General features: G+C 30.9%; 1 protein-coding gene across 1 annotated transcript in view; it reads left to right on the forward strand.

Annotated features, from left to right (window-relative positions):
- LOC117113614 (B-cell CLL/lymphoma 9 protein-like) overlaps positions 1-15,588 on the forward strand; it is a 69,004-nt gene that overhangs the window by 26,988 nt on the left and 26,428 nt on the right. Inside the window, exon 3 of the mRNA XM_033257010.1 lies at positions 11,879-11,994. The gene's annotated coding sequence lies outside the window, so the exon portion shown is untranslated. The remainder of the gene's footprint in view (positions 1-11,878; positions 11,995-15,588) is intronic.

The raw sequence follows: 15,588 nt of genomic DNA on the forward strand, positions 1-15,588 counted from the left end.
TGAATAAACTAAACTTGAAACTTCTTCCATTAATATATAGTATTGGACCAATTTAATTTTAAAAGATAATCTCAATTTTCCCTGAGAAATAAACTAATTTTTATTTATATGATTTCTAACCATGACCTTTAACTTCCAACTAGGCATTGACCTCCATGCTACCTAGGTCACATTCAGACTCAAAATATCTATAAACTACAGGTATGGAAATGTATACACCTGAAACTGTTCATTGCTGCAACCTGCCATAACATAATGATCAATTTATAATAAAATGTTTATCTTGCATAACTATAGGCAAAGCAAGACTAAATGTAAGAGAATGAAAAATCCCAATTATTGCAATGTGGATTATGATATAAAATTTAGAACATAATATTTTAAACTCTTTGGAGGTCATTGACGCAAGTGTCAGAACTTTGGCAAAAATATGACGGTATTTTGAATATAAGAAAATAAAAAATTGGATGCCTTCCTTTTCTGCCTATAAGGCGAGACACTTTTTATATTTTGTTTCGCAAACTTATTTTTTTTAAAGATCGTCAGAGGAGGGTGGGAAAAAAATATAAATATAATTTTGTTTTTTTATTTAGCGTATAGTTGTTCCAAAAACATCCAGACGGAGGAGAAAATAAAAATATATTTTATTGGTGAATTTAAATTGTAGTAATGGGATGGTTAAATGTTTAAATTTATATAATAAAAAGAAGAAATATACATCTTATATTTGAAGATTTCAGGGCAGTGGCGCAGGTGTGCTAATTGGTAAAAATAATATTTTATTCTTATTTGAAATCATTATTGGTGGGTGGCGGTTTCGCTAAGCAAGGTATAAAAATGTCTTGCCTGTCTTGCCTAACAGAGGCGGATCCAGGGATTTGAAATAAAGGGAGAAGATGGAGGGTTAGACCACCCCAGCCTCACCATGTTTAGGACTGAAGCCTGAAATTTTTTGATTATGGCACCTCTACATGGCTGGAAATGGTTTCTCAGATTTAAATTTGAATATGATTTTCCTTTTTTCTCCATTATGATTTTGAAAATTTATGGAATCTGCCACTGTATAGAATATAAATTTTTATACCAATGACAGAATTTGGGTGACTGGGGATTTACATCAAAATTCAGGAGACCTATGAAATCGGGAGAGTGGGAACGTCTCTATTATTGTGAGTGATTTACCTCTGGCAACGATAAACACACGTCTGCTGTAGTTGTTTTCTACATATTTCTGAACTCTATTGAACATCCTGAAATACATATCAGCAAAAAATGCATTTGAATTCTGCAAGTGTAAACTTACGGATAACAATAACTGTCTACATTAAGCATTTTTGATCTCCAACTTAATGATTTTCTTTTAGTTCCTTAATTTAAACATAGAATCCTATAAGATTTGTGGTTTTAAAGAAGTCTGATATTTAAAAAAAAAAAATTCCTTCTAATTGCTTATTCAACAGATATTGCAGAGTACTGGGGGTTTTTTGGTCAATGTTAAGAAATAAAAAAAAATTAAAAAATTCAAGATAACTGTCTTATATAATAATGATCATTTTGTTAGTTTAATTTAATATTTTATTTTGTTAAATCCAGTAAAGATGTTTAATTTTAGTATTGTGGATACTTAAGAAACGGCTTGTTGGTAGTCTAGGCCTGGTGTTAAGAACTTAAGTATAAGCTGGTATTCTTGTTTACCGGTATGTACTGGGGCAGCTTTGAGCTTAACCTCTATGCGATATTTGAATAGTCTTTGTGTACAATTTTTTTGTATCCAAGGTTCTGGCTAGAGGCCCACAGTAAAATAGATTAAATTAAATGTAGAAGGTTGTATGCTATCCTGAATAAAATTTAAGTTTGAAATCCAGAGTCTAGACTTTCATGAGTCATCGTTCTTTGTTTTAGATAGGAATTGTGTTCGGTAGAGCAAGCGCCACCTAACTCTCAGGTCTTCTTTCTCCCCCCCTCCCCCTTCCCATTTAGTCATATCACTGTATCAGTGTACTTCTTATCTAATTTGTTGTATTAACTTAACTGAACAATTTGATTTTGCTTTGATCAAAGCTTGACGTTGACTCATCGGGAGTGATGATTTTCTAGGAAACACTTTGAAGAGTAGCATCAGGTGTGGTGTGAAGTGTTAACATTGAGACGTACCTTTGATACAATGTTTACCATTAGCTGTCTGTATTGTAGTTTTATGGTTTTGCACATGTTCGACCACTTTCTTTACATAATCACATTTTCTGTTTGCGAATTTGATTATTGGATATCAAACGCATATTGCAAGTATATGTAAAGAATTTAAGTATTTTTTGTTAACATTCATTTCATTAGTGTGATACAAAAATGTGATATTCTTGTTACAATAAATACAAGAATTTATGCATTTTTTGTTAGTCTTTCAATAGTGTGATGCAAATTATAGTGATTTAACATTTTTCAAAAATAATTATTTTTGTTACATATAAAGGGAGACTGCTGTTTTCTTTTGTTTTTTTTTTTTATAAAAAAAGTTTTAATAATACCAAAAAATGACATTTATTTTTGTCATTTATTTTGGTTAATCAGCGAACTATATGATTGTTGAACCTCCCAGAGCCTTGTCTGCAGTGACTATCTCATATGGAAGTGCTTTGTTACATGGCCTTGGTTATGCTTGGCAAGGTACAACTTGTCATTAGGCCAAGGCTAAAACGGTAAGCTAATACTAGCATAATTTTTTTTTTTGTTTTTGTTTTGTTTTAAGACAAGTACTTGGATAATATTTTAGTTCAGGCTGCTGATAAAGTAGATTCGGAGATTCCTTTGTATAGTAGTTTCAAAGTTATTTTCAAAAAATCGTATATTTTAAAGGATGAGATTCAGTATTTGTTCAATTCCATCAAATTTTAGTTTGCTGGAAGAATTGTATCCAACATCCTAAATTTTAGGTATTTAAATGCCAGATTGAATTTTCTGTATTTCTCTCCCTGATTTTTTGTTACATTACAAATGCTCAAGAATGGAAAAAAATATATAAACCAACATGCCAACCTTTCCTAATTTTTTCATCAAACCCCTTCAGTCTATACAGTAACAGGTCTACTGTACACATGCACTTCAAGCAAAACTCCGGACACAACACATGATTTTCCAAACCTGGGCAAGAAAATTCGGAGTTGCGATTTGTCTAAATGGCAAAAAACATGACTTGGGTTGCCAAACATTCTGTGTTAGATGTACGGGATGCATTCAACATTAGGAAACTCAGGTACACACCAGAGTTGCCAGTGTAAACAAAATAAAATTCTATTCCGGACTCCTGGCATCCACTTTCACTGTGGCCAGGTAGGCCACGCTAAGCTGGCAATGTGCTAGACCAAGACACTTTTCAAATTAAACCTCCTGCACTTCCATATAAACTTGACAACAAAATTGCTTATTTAATCCGCAAAGTCAATAAGAATCTGCCGATAGGCCTATACTGCTCGATTATTGGCAATAATTGGCCTCCATCACAATGCAAGCGACTTGAGCGAAGTGATGATCACCATTGCCACATAAATTGAGGGCAGTATTTGAACCCGCGTTGCCGGTTTAAAATGGGTGCAACTCAAGATAAGCCTGCACTCTTTTGTTAATTGTAAATGGAAATGTATCCGGTGTCTTTTTCTCGTCCATAGCCTGGTTTTAAGGCAGCTGGTTATTTAACATGTTTATGAAAAAGTAAAATTAAAATGGACTGTTTCATATTATTTTTTTAAGCTATAAGTTTTGCAGCTCAAATTAATTATTACTTATCTGCATGGTCTACCGATTTTGATCACATAGTGTAAAAAAAAGTTATAGAGGGCAGCCATCTCTTAGACATTCAGGAACATCTTTCCTTTTAACATTGTAACATAAGCACCATGTTGTAAACATTGTGTCATCAGGCTGTCAAGTACTGTTAAAGTATATTTGCTATTTATTTTTGCGTTACACTAAACATTAGGTTAGTGGTTGTCAATCGTTTTGACCGATGACCAAATGTCCAGGCAATTTGCCATGACCCACTTCTGTTAAAATGTTAAAAAGCAGATGCACTGGGTATCAACAAAATTTAACTAAAAGTTTTAAATAGTACTTAGAATGCATACTTTTTAATAGTAAAATTTTTGCAGGACAAAATTTAATTAAAAAAAAAAAATTCAGAGGTTTTGCAACCCATACATAATAGATTGAGAACCATTTTCCGTGGAAACGATAATGGTCCACTGAAGATAATGATGGCTATCGCAATGCCAATCTTTATGTAACTAATATTGGTGTGGTTTTATACCAAGTTTATCTCGCAATTACGAACCTACCAATTACAAATTTTATGAACGGAATTTTATAGTGATGATGCCAGTACATAATCTAGAAAATTGCAATTGGATTGGATAAATCGTCATAAAATAAAAAATAATTGTTTTCAGCCAATGAAAATGATGATAATGTTTCTTGTTCTGAGAATAGTAGCATTAGTTATGAAATTAGTTCAGATCACCTCTTGTTATTGTCAGAGTTCATCATCATCTTTTTTTTTTATTCTACCTTTCTGTCAATTCTTGTTAACATGATATCTCAATGTGGTTTTCAATGTGCTCCGTCATGCGTGACAGGTCAAGGTTGAATGCCACGTACCGTAATATTTCATGTGCCCGTCATAACGCGTGTGCACGCATGCATCAAAATTTTAAAATGCTCAAAATCACTTGGACTAAATTAGAGCATGTTTCGGGCTATTTTGAGCATTTCAAAATTGTTTGACATTTTTAACTACGTGCGCACATTTTTACACACGTTGCAAGTGTTTTTTTACATATTTTCCTGGCATTATGATCACTAATTTCCATTCTTTTTAGTCATCTTATGGCCAATGGCAATGCCGTACTCGCGTATCAAACATAGGGATCTTTGCGCGCATTTGTGCCGACATACAGTAAAAATATGCTAAAATCAGGCCTGTTTATTAAGAAGAAAGGTGACCCCCCCCCCAATTTTTATTACATATTCTGAAAGCACATGAGTAGATATGATTTTATAGATAATAATTGCTGATCGGACATTGTGACATCATCATATTGCCATCTGAATTTTTAAAAACTGAATTTTATCTATGACGTCATTATCCTTGATCAATCCAACTTTGAGTATGTTATAGCTGAGACAATTACCTTTCATAAATTTGACTTTTTACATTTTTATGACGTCATCGTGGTCAAAATAAATGTTTTTTTTGTGCCATTTCTGTGCCATTACCGTGCGCAAGCGTGTAATGACGTAAGCGTATGTGTGCGTAAAACTTTTATAATTCACAAAATAATTTTTTAAACTAAATTAGAGCACTTTATAGGCCATAATTTGAGCATTTAAATATTTTTCAATCCGTGCCCAGAGCACTTCCTGAGGGTCAAAATTCAAATGTGCGGCGGATCACCTAACTCGTCCGAAGTGACGAGTTCAAATCTATTTTTAAAATGTACCTATAAGATATTGTATTGAATATATTATGTGCTTCCTAGACAATAATGTTGTAAATATTAGCAAGTCAGTGGTTTAAAATTGTTATATTCTTCTTGCATCGGACATCATATTCCTCCGAGATCTTAATTTAAATATCACATGACTTCTTAATGGACATTTAAATTGTCTTTTAGGATACCACAAACTATTAATGTATAAAACGAAAGAAGTTTTGATGATTACTGTGTCTATTAATATTGTCTGATAAAATTAGGGGGAAACCCTAAAAAAAATCATTTGAAACATTGAATTGTTATTTAAAAGGATCAAATGCAATATTTAGTTCTGATAAAATATAGATCAAATCAATTAATATTTTGCTAATTTGTAAGACTTCTAAGAAAATACATAAGTGATTACTACCACCAGCCAGTTTAAAGGAATTAAGGATCAGAGCTGCTAAAGACCATAAAACCACTGGTTGCGAAAGTGGGATTAAATTGTAGAGAGAGCCATGTAACAATACAAAAAGTATAAGAAATTCAAATATTAAGTTTATTTTTCATGTTAACATAGACAGTATACAGTATTTTTCAAGTAGTAACACAAGATAAACTGCCTTTCTATAGTTATGTTTAGATTGTAGGATCCACTTACTGCAACAGATCAACTAAACTCTATGCTGACACTGTGTCAGAGTTCAACATGAATTCTTACACTGTACCAATCAACGGTGATAGATTTCAAGTAGGCATACAGTCTTTAAAATGACTTGCCCGTTTTCCAAGTCCTATGCTAACAAACCTTCTTTGCTTGATAGTTCTTGTATTCAATTGAGTAGTTAAAAAAAAATGTGATTGTTATATTTTGCCCTGGAATGAGTTAACTTCCTCCTGTAATAGTGCTGAATGTTCATTTGGCATTGTCTCAAGATCTGGAAAAAACTGGGTAAATTCATTCAATATATATTTTGGGATCTGTTAAAGAACAATCATGTTGTAAGTCATGTAGTCATAAAGGAAGATCTTTTATCTATTTAAAGAATAACCAGCTGTTTTTATGCACCCTAGAGATACTATTTTAAATGCTTCATTCTTTTGATTTCTGTTCAGCTGCCGCATAGTCACTTGTGTAGGTATTCATGTAGTACTTGCAAATTTTTTATTAAAACAATTCATAAAGTAAATCTTTAAATTTGTAAAATATTTATACCTAATTTTTAGTATAATTATATTACTTGGTATAATTGTACTTAATTATGTAATTCAATTTTCATGGTTCATGGTATGAGTAAGTAACGACAAATTATTATAGAAATGCATTAACAATGATGTTATATAAATTACCCAGAATCCTTGTCTTACAAATTCAAATTCTTGGAAGTTATGTAAATATATTACCCAGAATGCATTTGTATCTTATTGTAATTTTAGTCACCTTATAAATTCATAGGTTTTATGTGAATGAATTTTTTTAGAATGAACTTGAACATGATTGTGTGCTAAATTCATCAATGTAAATTCTCCTATATAATTATCCTTGTTTTCTTAGAGTTAATTTAGTTATCTTTGTCTCCTCCATTAAAGACACGTAATTATTGGTTATTAGATATTTCTGTCCAATCCCCCTCCCCCCATCCATTTCATTCTGCCATCTGTCTTGGCTCATCGTTCTGGACTTGCTATGCTTCGCTTTTTGTTTTTGTCCTGGTTTGTCTTATGTTTCTTCCTTTTGTTTTAATCTCTACTCTTTGTATTTACTTAAATATGAAAACAATATATTTTGCTGTTGTTATAGTATTTTATTTTAAAGAAGGAAGTGAATATATGTTTATTTTAATGAATTTGAAATTAAAAATTAAGATTCAACTTCATATTAGTTTTATTTTACTCAGTTTAATTTATTGTATGTTATCTTTATGAATTTCAACGGAATGGTGTCGAATATAATTCCAAAATGAATTTCAGTTATTACCAAGAATACAAGTATTTTACATATAACATAAATTCTTTATTTTGGAGATCACATTTTTTTTGGTCAGGTTGTATACACTATAAACTGGAATTTAAACAATTTGTTGTAAACCTCTGTTTTGTTTTGTAGGTGTAGGGGGAACCCTGGGGTCCAGTTTAATAAAAGGGCGATGAACATTTGTTGAAAATCACCTCTAGTTTATGTGTACAAAATTTCCTGCATGTACACTGGATGCTTTTAAAGTTTTGGTAACAAGAACAACAGTGAGGCTCTGGGGTCAGTGGACCCAAAAATGTTTCAAATATAAGCCATGGTGAAATAAGAAAGAAACTAAGAGCTCACAGATAACTACAAGTAATTGGTCCCTGTGGAACACATCCTTGTAGCTGTACTATGTGCAATAATAACACATTATTATTATTATTATTATTATTATTATTATTGTTATTATTATTATTATTATTATTGTTATTATTATTATTATTATTTAGTATAGTTATTGATCATCTTTTATAAGATGGTGCAACTGAGTAAGGATTATTGAAATTATTTCAATTTCACCTTGAACAAGTTTTATCTGATTACTATCGGTCATCGACTTCATTTGACAGGAACGACTTTGTATTTACGAATATTATTTGTAAGTAATAATTCTCCTTAATCCAGGGTAGATATAGGTGAGTGATTGCTTATTCAGTGATTTAAATTCGTAATAATACTGTAATGGTGTTTGAAAGTTTTGGACATTAAAACAATGGTTTGGACTTGCTTGCATATCGATAATTCCATATTGAATTCAGATAATGTGACGATTGGTTGTTTGTCTAAAATTACAGGTAGGTGCTACATAGTGTATTAGTGTAATAAGATAAATGTCATGCAAAGTCAGTAATACATTTATGGATATTTGGCTGTTTGAATTATGGTGTGTATGTAGTAGTTATGGAATTAATAGTCTTACTAGGAAAAGAACCTACAGATATTGAATAACAAAATTAAACTGTATGGTTTCAATATGGGAGAAAATTGACATTAAATTTCCTCTCTTTGATTCTTTATCGGTCCTTAGGATGAGTTCTTGTAACATCTTTATTTTTATACGCTTACCTACAGTGTTTAATTTTATTTAGTTTTATCTTCTAATTAAAACCTGATAAATCCCTGCAGATATATTTGTGTGCCTATAAAAAACCTAGGAGATGAGTAGAATTGTAATCGATGATATCCATGTTTACGAATCTAATTGTTTGATAAAAAATGCAAAAGAAGTCTGCATTGTGTTAGCCTTGCAATCAACTCCTTCAGACACGTTGACATATAATGGAGTTGTCAGCATTCAAAGAGTATGCATAATTCTCTTACGGTTATGCAGATAAAATGTTATATTATAACTCCTTATGGCTAGCATCAATCTCTTTCCTTCTCTCCCCTTTGAAACAGGCAGCGTGCAAATATTTGTTATAAAATTTCTGCTGATTAATATTTTTTTAAATGAAGGAACAAATTGGCATATTTATAAATCTAGTCAGGTAAGGTGTGCTTGTTATTGTTACTTTTGTAATTATGATACCGTGGTAATTTGGTGTTACTATCCTTTATAGGTATTCTATGTCCCATTCCCAAAATATTCTCTCCTCTTATAGATAATCTTTCCGTTTCCCTAGGTATTGCTTTCCCTAGATATTCCCATTCAAGATACTTTCCCGATTCATTTCCAGTCGCTAGCTTTATTCGGTCCATTCAACAACAGTATGCACAGGAATATGATTAAAACAATCTGCTTTCCTAGATAATGAATTTCTTTTTTCTAGTTTGAGAATATGTTACTTATTGAATTTGTAATGTGACATATAATAGTCATAAGTATTGTATTTTAATCTTACTATCTATGTCCATCCATCTATTCATTCATCCACCTATCAATCCATCTATCCATCACTCGGTTCATCCATCCTTCCACCTACCCATCCGTCCACCTACCCTTCCGTCCACCTACCCATCCATCCATCCATCCACCCACCCACCCATCCATCCACCTAATATGTGTGTTTTTAATAAATGATATGTAAAATAATGTATATTGATCTTAATATCTCTATCCATCCATAAACATTAAACCGAGATTGGGGGAGGAATGTGCCCATATCCTGAGTCACGTATACGACCTTAATCGTTATATGACAGACAACTATTGGTGAGCCTTTTGTGTAATGATAGTCGTCACTCTGAAGATGATGTTGTAGGCGTGAACATACAAAATTATAAGTCTGAAGTCTGTCCTTATTGGTTTATTAATATATGGAAAAAACATCTATCAATATCATCTACAAACCAGATTTTATTTAGCAGACTGAAAGATTTTTAGGTAGGAGGAGGAGGATATTATTTTGCAAAATGGGTTCTGCTATTAGCATCTAGGAATGGAGAAAATAACAATTTATTTACGAAGGCATACTCAGTAATTAATTTAGTTTGCCCTTCAGTTCAGTAATCTTATTGATAAGTGTTTTATATTTTCTTAGTTCTGAGGAAATATTAATATTTTTAATCATGAGATATGGAGCCAGATTTTATTTTTTTCTGAAAATTTTTCACAGTGGCAGGAGCGTAAACTATCCGAAAAAAAACCAAAAAACATTTTCGGTGGGCGGCAAGCTTGCAAAACAATTTATAACAACATAATTGTATCTTACCTAATCATTTATGGATTGAAAAGTAAATAATCGTTCATAAGTAATTGGTCACTCATTAATATTGTATCGGAAATAAAACCAAATTTTTTGAGATGCCAGTAAAAATCATAGACCACTTTACTCTTACACCAATGTTGGTATTGTTATGGAAACGTGAAAGTACTGTAATCTATTACTACAAGCACTTGGTATAGATTACATGTTAGTGACAAATTTATAAGTCGAATTGTCAAGCTGGTGTATGGAATCATATTGGTCTTTCTCATTGCACTTGTTAAGTACCTTTGCATTTTTGCATGATCAGTGCTCCAGTGCTGCTTGTTGCCTGACTTGCAGGGACCATCTTAGAATATTGTATAAATTAGGACTATTACAATGTTGAATACGGTACTCTTCATTATCACTTTATACATGTTGATATATTTATATCAGTATTTAGATTGAGCCAACTAATTAAGCATTGTGTTTAAGGACAACTTTTGATTGTATGGATGGGAAATCATTATTCTATTTATTATATAAATATAATGATACTTAGTTAAATTCTTTGTTGTATTTCTGTGTATAGTGTAATTATTTTATATTTTTAGATCCTTAAGTGTAGTTTTAATTTTTATATTTAGGCCTACATTATTGTCTGAAAATTAAATGCTTTTCAACATAAAAAAAAAATGGTTGATGATTGTACATAGAAACTTGTGTATTTGAAATCGAAGGCCATCCCTTAATCGAGGCTTGCTGGCAGTGAAGATGGGAACATAGAAATGATGAGGCCATGCATTATGAAATTCTTAGCATTTCAAGTGTACAACTATCTAATAACTGGCATTGTTTTGTTTGTTTAACCTAATCCTGTACATATAAAAATAAACATGGCAATTGTTTATACCAAAGGGATGGGGGAGGGGATGGGAGGAATTTTTATGCTAAACTTAATAGTAAATACATTATGTATTTTTTTTAACTGAAGAAGAAAGTTAATCTCACTTCTGGTAGAATATTATTGGTTTACGCCAAATCAATCTACCTCCCTGTTCCCATTGTTTATTCTTACAAAAATGTCCCTAAACATATATGCCCAGGAAGACATCCATGGATACTCATTGTATAAAGGTGGTTGAATTTCTGAAGTATTTCCTTTGTTTTTTGCCTTAAATATATAAAAAAAAGAGGTGATTGTGGGAACAAATACTTACTTTTGATTTTTTTTTAAAATTTTGTATTGCACTGCAATATAATTATATAATTATTATGTTTTAGATTTTTTGTTGTTTTTTGTTTCATAATGTTTAGTTTATAATGTTGTTTAACTTGTTTATATAAATAAAAGAATATTTGTGATGTTTGAAAGCAAAATTGCTTGTAGAATTATAATTTTTTAAGTCATGCTGTGAGATTTCATATATTTAATTTACATTAATAAGTGTTACAAATTAAATTAACATAGTTATAATTATTTTTTATACTTTTTAAAATATTTAAAAAAAATAATTTTCATTTAAGGAACAAACAACTCTGAATTTATTATTAATTGTAACAACTTATTAAAATATGTTTAATAGTTTAAATTTATTAACACTAATAAAATATTTCTTTGTGTAATTTATTTATTTAATTTTATGATGTATAATTCAAAATAAAATATGCTAGTCTGATGTGACCACCCTGCCACAATGCACATGTAGGTAATTATTTTGTTGTATTTCTGTGCTTGATTGTATATATTGTTTGACCTTTTTCAGTTATCTCCATTGGACTAAACAGCTGTGGTGACCTTGTTTAATGCGTTTTAGTTACCATGACGATGAAGTCTATTATTATATAGCGGTCTGTATCCATATCAGCATTATCATGTATGGTAAGTAGAAAATATTACTTTCTGTAAAAAATACTTTCGTATAAATGTGGGCGTTATAAGATTGATATAATTACAGTACTATTTTAAAATTAACAGTTATGTTGTTTTAGTGTATTGTCTCTAGATTAATGATAAATTTGATGAATTTTGTATAGTCTGGCCTGCAGAGACTACAGTATAGATTAAGGTCGTAGTGAGGTCAGTGAGACGGAGGCTTAAGACCTTATTGATTGCGATTTTATAAAGTGGAAATGCTTAAATTATTTTCCTAACCCCGACTAGGTAACTGTAATAGAGAGCGTGCTGGTACAATGGTACTATATTGTGCATTGTGTTTTATGATAGCGTTAAAAATATTGTAACATTTAAATTAAGATTTGGGAAATATTAAGAATATCTATTGGATACTATTATATTTTAGGGTTTTTTGCATGATTCACTATACAAATCTAATTATTATTATTATTATTATTATTATTATTATTATTGGTTATTGTTTTGGTCATGACACATTTTAATGGCCTTGTAGGACAACTTTTGTTAATTTTCTTGTTTGAAAATAAAGGTAACTATTGTTAATTGTTATTAATATTAATATTATACTCACTACACATACCTACCCCCAAGCCCATATACATCCATCCATCCATGCATACAGACCCATCTAGTACTCATTGATTTCGTTTAGTTAGCATTTAAAGTGTTAAATTTCATTTGGGTTTGTTCAGTGTCATTAAAAAATTCAACTTGAATGTCAATATTGCAATAGAGAGGTTACCATTGGTACCACTAGGTAATAGGTAGTTCTGTGCTTGCTATTATTTAGTTCCTGTTAAGGTAAACATTGAGTTCTTTAGGCCTACTGGCAAGTTTGTCAAATGGGGTTTCAAACAAGATTTTTGGTAGTCAGACAGGAAGCAATAAATATTGAAAAGGTTTAAGAAGATTACACTTTTATACCTTCAGTGGAAATTTTGATATAGAACTGATGTGAAAAATAATGTTTCACAGAAATATGATGAGCTGCTACTTGTATTGATTGTTAATATATTATTTTTATCACATAGAATATATCCATAGTAATAGTAAGATTTTAAAAGTATGAGAGCATAGTATCTCTCAAAATGAACCTCCCAAATATAAACTCTCTTATTAATATGAATGCTGTTTGTGTTGACAAAACCATTACAATCTTTGCAACTACCAAAACATTCAGAATCCTTGAAAACAATGTGAAATGTTAAATTAGGAAAAAAAGGTAAAAAAAGTTTTAACTGATAAATTGTCAGCTTCAAGGAGAAGTTTCCTTGCACACTTCCAACCGGGGCTCTTGGCAACCTTGGCCTCTAGCCAATGAAAAGGTAACACCATTAAATCTCATAGATTTCAAATCTTGGCAACTATGTTTATTGTAATTCTTCCAAATTGTTAATGCTCTCAGGTGCACTGCTACTAGTTTAGTGAATATTTCTATAAATTTTCACAATAAAAAAAAAGTAAAGTAAAGTTATACATATTTGTATTTGTTTATATAATGTAATATTATCAGTTAATACAAAGTTTTCCTTTTTTACTGCTAGCAAAACAGTCTATTTTCAGGTTTCCTCTATCTAAGAACTTCCAATTAAAGACCACCTCCATTTTAAGACATATGGTCTCAAACTAACAAATGTCTTTTATCTTTATTACTCTAATTACAGACTAATGCTGCTAAGGACCATGGAAACTCCGGTCCCAAATGTAGTCTTTAATGGGAGGGAGACCTATACTAGCACAACACCCTATTCCTCTCTACCAAGCAATTTCTCCCTATTCTGCAAAGGTATATTTTTCAAATCAGCAAAGCAAAGTACTATCCTATCTTGGCAGTTGTAATTTAACAGGCCTAGGACTTAGTTTAAACCATCAAAGAATTACATGCTGAAGTCAAAGCCTATGATTCATCATAGAATAAAGGATTGAATCAATGTTGTAGGCTTTATTCCTAAAGGTTCTGAATCATGAGATCTCAAGCAAAAAAAAGAGTAGAATGTGCGAAAAGAAGAGCTGCTAGTCGAAGAGCCTAGATTCTATGGAACATCCAATTTAATGTAAAATAAAAAATGTATTTTTATACAATTAAAATTACTAGCAAAGTGTGAAACAGAAAGAAGGAATTAATGCTATGCTGGTTCGGAATACTGTCTTTTTATCAGAGACTGTAATTCCGTTCAGAACCTAATAAATGTTAGCGTATTTTATCATAGATTACAAGGTAATGATTATCTCTGTAAGAATGAATGATCCAGTACTAATATTTTCGAGCAATTGTTTATTGTAATTGGAAAGCGTTAAATTGAATTGTATAGACTTTCTTTCAAGTGAGAACAGTGAAAGCTTGGAAGTAAGTTTATAATATATGTGAGGTCTCACCACGAAATGAGACGCATCGTTGGTGAAATCAATTTTAGATATTCACCAAAATAGGTCAAAGGCAAAATTTAAAAAAAATTTTGATTTTAATGTTTTTGAATAACTTGATACTTATATTTTATGATTGTGTACTTTTTAAGTGAATTTTCTTACTAAAACAGTGTTCTCTTCGCATATTCTGTAATTCTAGTTCTATTATTTGTACAGGTTAGTTTATCTTTGAGGCCGATTTTCTCAAAACCTGGTTCTTGTACACTTAAACTTTAAATGCTAACATCTCTGGATCTATTTATCCTATGGAAGCCATTCAAAGACCAAATTAAAGCTTATAATGTGATCTACCAAAGTGTAATATTAACTCATTTTTGGGTTTTCTAACTAGTGAGACCTCACATATAACAATTTCCGGTTACAATAAATAATCATTTTAAAACTAATGAACATCATCTGGTTAAATTCAACTTTGTGAAGTAGCAATTAGATCAAATTCCCTGATTTCTAGTCACCTAAAAACATCGCAGAAATGTTTGTAAACATTTTTCATGTATTATTATAAAAATGTATTCTTTAAGGTATTTCCATAAATAGTTAAGTGATTGACCTTAGGCAGTACGTACTGCGTACTACTTTACGACACTGAAAAAAAAATTCCTGGAATAAAAGTCCATAAGTTTTACATTTTGAGCTTTCAACATACATTTCTGCTAAGCCCTATCCCATGAATGTTGTTGCTAAAGTCCACAAACGTATGCAAAGATGCAAGTTTTTGGGACAACACAACATGTTTGTGGACAAGTGCATATTCTTGGCCTTTTCTGATTGGTCCAGGACACATTGGAAAAGTGACCATTAAAAGTTGAAGAAGAGAATATTTTATTTGCAAATTTTATTCTGGCTGTTGACTAGGTATTTAAAATTTTTTTTAAAAATTATTCATAAACATTCATTATAAAAATTAATTAAAATAATTAATTTTTATTTTTTTAAGATAAATTTACAAGACTAAATAGTAGCATATTTAGGGGGGAAAAATATCTTTCATTTGCTATCAACCATTCTTTTATTACTCTTATAGAAAAAAATGAGATTTAATTATATTTGTCACTTAAAAAAGATTTAAAATTTGTTTATGAAACTTAGGTGAAAGGGTTAACATATGGTCGTTAATTTTTTTGGAGGGGG

Source organism: Anneissia japonica, unplaced genomic scaffold (assembly GCF_011630105.1).
Source record: "Anneissia japonica isolate Jap-2015-1 unplaced genomic scaffold, ASM1163010v1 scaffold287748_len1686314_cov196, whole genome shotgun sequence".
Lineage (NCBI taxonomy): Eukaryota > Metazoa > Echinodermata > Crinoidea > Comatulida > Comatulidae > Anneissia > Anneissia japonica.